The 5,512-nt window shown below is 43.7% G+C and overlaps 1 long non-coding RNA gene across 1 annotated transcript in view; it reads right to left on the reverse strand.

The window, feature by feature from the left end:
• LOC112076925 (uncharacterized) overlaps nt 1-1,932 on the reverse strand; it is a 9,735-nt gene extending 7,803 nt beyond the window's left edge. The window contains exon 1 of the long non-coding RNA XR_002895290.2: nt 1,863-1,932. This is a non-coding gene — a long non-coding RNA (uncharacterized lncRNA). The remainder of the gene's footprint in view (nt 1-1,862) is intronic.
• Between the last annotated feature and the right edge of the window lie 3,580 nt (nt 1,933-5,512).

A 5,512-nucleotide genomic window follows, 5' to 3' on the forward strand; every position in this document is an offset into this window, starting at 1 on the left:
ACTTTAACTATTTGCACATCGTTACAACACTGTATATAGACATAATATGACATTTGAAATGTCTTTATTCTTTTGGAACTTTTGTGAGTGTAATGTCTACTAATGTTTCCCTTGTATATGTCCCTTTGGTTTATTGTCTATTCCAGTGGTTCCCACACTTTTTATAGTCCCGTACCCCTTCAAACATTCAACCTCCAGCTGTACCCCCTCTAGTACCAGGGTCAGCGCACTCCAGCTGTACCCCCTCTAGCACCAGGGTCAGCGCACTCCAGCTGTACCCCCTCTAGCACCAGGGTCAGCACACTCCAGCTGTACCCCCTCTAAGCACCAGGGTCAGCACACTCCAGCTGTACCCCATCAGTGTCTTAACAGCGCGATTTGCCAAGACAGGATACTATTTTTTGAGCGCAGCCCAATCCAATCCAGGAACCTGGCAGTGGCTTCTGATTAAATTACATTTTCACAGAACCGGCTTGTTGCAATTTCGATGAGGCTCTCTTGTTCAGATATCGGTAGGTGGACTGGAGGCAGGGCATGAAAGGGAAAACGAATCCAGTTGTTTGTGTCGTCCGTTTCAGGAAAGTACCTGCGTAACTGCGCACCCAACTCACTCAGGTGCTTCACTATATCACATTAGATTTTTTTTAATTTTACCTTTATTTAACAAAGCAAGTCAGTTAATAAGAACAAATGATTATTTACAATGACGGCCTACCGGGGAACAGTGGGTTAATTGCCTTGTCAGCTCGGGGATTCGATCCAGCAACCTTTCGGTTACTGGCCCAACACTCTAACCACTAGGCTACCTGCCGCCCCTACATTGTCCGTAAGCTTGAGTTCATTTGCACACAAAAAAATCATACAATGATGGAAAGACCTGTGTGTTGTCCTTGTTAATGCAGACAGAGAAGAGCTCCAACTTCTTAATCATAGCCTCAATTTTGTCCCGCACATTGAATATAGTTGCGGAGAGTCCCTATAATCCTAGATTCAGATCATTCAGGAGAGAAAAAACATCACCCAGATAGGCCAGTCGTGTGAGAAACTCGTCATCATGCAAGCGGTCAGACAAGTGAAAATGATGGTCAGTAAAGAAAACTTTAAGCTCGTCTCTCAATTGACACCCAGCACACTTCTGTATGTTGTAAAAGCGTTACATGGTCGCTGCCCATATCATTGCATAGTGCAGAAAATACACAAGAGTTTAACAAAGTTAACCATTTTCACTGTGGTGTCCAAAACATCTTTCAAGCTGTCAGGCATTCCCTTGGCAGCAAGAGCCTCTCGGTGGATGCTGCAGTGTACCCAAGTGGCGTCGGGACAAACTGCTTGCACTCCACTATGTCTCCTTGTCATGGCTTTTGCTCCATCAGTACAGATACCAACATGAGCAGCAGATACGTTTGGCTACATACGGACCGTTAGTGGATTTCCCGCGAGAGAGTAACGGTTAATGTGATTGGATGTTAATTATTTGACTAGGCTTCCTGTATTTGACATTGTGTTGTTATTTCGCTGAACACTAGATGGTTACATTTTATTTTTGGCAGTGAAACGAGGCGACTCAGGCGAGATTTAAAAAACTCACCCAAATGTATAGCCCCGTTGGAAAATATAAATGGACTGTTTGAATTTTTTTTTTTTTTTTTAACCACTTTATTTATTTTTTGTTTGTTAAATGTGAATCACAGTTTTATTTATTTATTAATTTATTTAATTTAAATGCGACGGCGCATACCCCAGTTTGGGAATACCTGCTCTATTTCACTTCCTTTGGCAATGTAAACATATATTTCCCAATAAAGCCCCTTAAATTGAAGTTGAAATTGAGAGAATGGTTTGAGAGTGCGTTATTCCGTTACGTACCTGGCCATTCCAAAGTCTGATACCTTCACCACCAGAGCATCGTTCACCAGACAGTTCCTCGCTGCCTAGAGAGAGAGAGACAGAGAGAGAGAGACAGTGATTGGCTGTTACTCTAACCAGGTATGTGCCTACTGGCTGAACGATTCCCCAGCGCTCTCCTGTCACGTGACGATCATTAATGTGATGACTGCTATTTATCGAATAATTACCTACTACGTTTAATTAACAATTAACTCATTAGGAATTTGGGGCACCACGGGAAAAGTTTATTTAACGAGTTACCATCTCCTGAATTAACTCAAGAATATATAGACATCATACCAGTCACCAATTAATAATTCCCTCATATCAGTCTCATTCTGAACGTCGTTCAAATCAAATTTTATTGATCACATGGTTTGCAGATGTTATTGATCACGTGGTTAGCAGATGTTAATGCGAGTGTAGCGAAATGCTTGTGCTTCTAGTTCCGACAGTGCAGTAATATCAACAAGTGATCTGACAATTCCCAACAACTACCTAATGCACACACATCTAAAGGGGATGGAATAAGAATATGTACATATGAACTCAGCAAAAAAAGAAACATCCTCTCACTGTCAACTACATTTATTTTCAGCAAACTTAACTATAAATAAATATTTGTATGAACATAACAAGATTCAACAACTGAGACATAAACTGAACAAGTTCCACAGACACATGACTAACAGAAATGGAATAATGTGTCCCTGAACAAAGGTGGGGTTAAAATCAAAAGTAACAGTAAGTATCTGGTGTGGACACCAGCTGCATTAAGTACTGCAGTGCATCTCCTCCTCATGGACTGTACCAGATTTGCCAGTTCTTGCTGTGAGATGTTACCCCACTCTTCCACCAAGGCACCTGCAAGTTCCAGGACATTTCTGGGGGGAATGGCCCTAGCCCTCACCCTCCGATCCAACAGGTCCCAGACTTGCTCAATGGGATTGAGATCCGGGCTCTTCGCTGGCCATGGCAGAACACTGACGTTCCTGTCTTGCAGGAAATCACGCAGAGAACGAGCAGTATGGATGGTGGCATTGTCATGCTGGAGGGTCATGTCCGGATGAGACTGCGGGAAGGGTACCACATGAGGGAGGAGGATGTCTTCCCTGTAACGCACAGCGTTGAGATTGCCTGCAATGACAACAAGCTCTGTCCGATGATGCTGTAACACACCGCCCCAGACCATGACGGACCCTCCACCTCCACCTCGATCCCGCTCCAGAGTACAGGCCTCGGTGTAATGCTCATTACTTTGACGATAAACGTCAATCCGACCATCACCCCTGGTGAGACAAAACCGCAACTCGTCAGTGGAGAGCACTTTTTGCCGGTCCTGTCTGGTCCAGCGACGGTGGGTTTGTGCCCATAGGCGACGTTGTTGCCGGTGATGTCTGGTGAGGACCTGCCTTACAACAGACCTACAAGCCCTCAGTCCAGCCTCTCTCAACCTATTGTGGACAGTCAGCACTGATGGAGGGATTGTGCGTTCCTGGTGTAACTCGGGCAGTTGTTGTTGCCATCCTGTACCTGTCCCGCAGGTGTGATGTTTGGATGTACCGATCCTGTGCAGGTGTTGTTACACGTGGTCTGCCACTGTGAGGACGATTAGCTGTCCGTCCTGTCTCCCTGTAGCGCTGTCTTAGGCGTCTCACAGTACGGACATTGCAATTTATTGGCCACATCTGCAGTCCTCATGCGTCCTTGCAGCATGCCTAAGGCACGTTCACACATATGATCAGGGACCCTGGGCATCTTTCTTTTGGTGTTTTTCAGAGTCAGTAGAAAGGCCTCTTTAGTGTCCTAAGTTTTCATAACTGTGACCTTAATTGCCTTCCGTCTGTAAGCTGTTAGTGTCTTAACGACCGTTCCACAGGTGCATGTTCATTAATTGTTTATGGTTCATTGAACAAGCATGGGAAACAGTGTAAAAACCCTTTACAATGAAGATCTGTGAAGATCTATTTGGATTTTTACAAATTATCTTTGAAAAACAGGGTCCTGAAAAAGGGACATTTCTTTTTTTGCTGAGTTTACATACATGGATGAGCGATGACCGAGCGGCATAGGCAAGATGCAATAGATGGTATAATATACAGTATATACATGTGATATGAGTAATGCAAGATATGTAAACCTTATTAAAGTGGCATTGTTTAAAGTGACTAGTGAGTCTATGTAGGCAGCAGCCTCTCTGAGTTAGTGATTGCTGTTTAGCAGTTTCTTTATGAAAATATATAGCCGTAGCAACCGTAGCATTGTTAAGAGGTTATTTTGTCTTCTTCAACCTCGTGTTGCGTTTTCGGGGTCGCGACTATCTTAGCCCAGGGTAAAAAAGGCGGTGTTTACGTCAGGCTGACACGCTCTCTGGGTTCCCTGGGGGGGCGTGGATAGTTACGAAGCAATTTAATATGATCTCGTTAAGAGAACTAAAATCACAATCTTGTCGTCACAAAAACATTCTCTTTATCCTGGATATTTTCCAGACGTAAAAGTGTGTAAACATTATACACACCGTATGGAAACTCTACAATGTTTTCCTTATAACATCTTCATGCAACTTTTAATGACATCACAAAATAGACATTCGATTTTTCATATTCCATCTCTCATCAGTCCCGATATTCAGATGTTGAAATATATTGTCCCAGTGTCAGTGGTTTGATGTTGTAGTTTTGGGCCGTAAACTCTTCCTAAGACACAAAGACATTCCGATCACCCAAAAGGAATCGTCTGCTGCCTGCGGTTTACGATCGACGCGAGGTGTCATAAAACCCCCACATCCATCCCTGTCCCCCTCTGCGGGAGAGAGAGAGCTCTGTAGAGCTGATCCACTCTAACCCTGTCCCCCGCTGCGGGAGGGAGAGAGCTCTGTAGAGCTGATCCACTCCATCCCTGTCCCCCGCTGCGGGAGAGAGAGAGCTCTGTAGAGCTGATCCACTCTATCCCTGTCCCCCGTCCGCCGCTGCGGGAGTAGAGAGAGCTCTGTAGAGCTGATAACCACCACTCTAACACCTGTCCCACCGCGCTGCGGGAGGGAGAGAGCTCTGTAAAGAGCTGAATCCCACTCAAATCAAATCAGAAATCAATACAAATTTTAGTTAGTCAAGCACTACACCATGGTTCGCAGTGTTACTAGCGAGTTGTAGCGAAATATGCTTAGGTCTGCTTCTAGTTCGGACAATGAGCAGGTCAATAACGCTAACAGTAATCTAACCTAACAATTCCACAACTACTACAACTTATATCACAACCACACAAGTGTAAAGGGATCAAGAAATATGTCATAAAGATATATGAAATGAAGTGGTCGGTTAAGAACGGCAATGGCATAGAATGCAGTAGATGTATAGAGCTAAGGTATATACATATGAACATGAGTACTGTAGGGTTGTAAACATAAAGTTGGCATAGTTTAAAGATACGGCTTACGTGGTACATGTAATTACATAAGATAGGCAAGAAGTAGACTATGATGATATAGAGGTAGGCAGTATATACTATTATGGAGATAGGGTAATGAGGGTATGAAAACAGTTATTTTAAGTGGCAATTGTTTAAAGTGGCTAGTGGTAGCATTTTTACAATAATTTCCCATCAATTCTCATTTTTTGTTGGATAG

The sequence above is a fragment of the Salvelinus sp. IW2-2015 genome, unplaced genomic scaffold (assembly GCF_002910315.2).
Source record: "Salvelinus sp. IW2-2015 unplaced genomic scaffold, ASM291031v2 Un_scaffold4138, whole genome shotgun sequence".
Classification (NCBI taxonomy): domain Eukaryota; kingdom Metazoa; phylum Chordata; class Actinopteri; order Salmoniformes; family Salmonidae; genus Salvelinus; species Salvelinus sp. IW2-2015.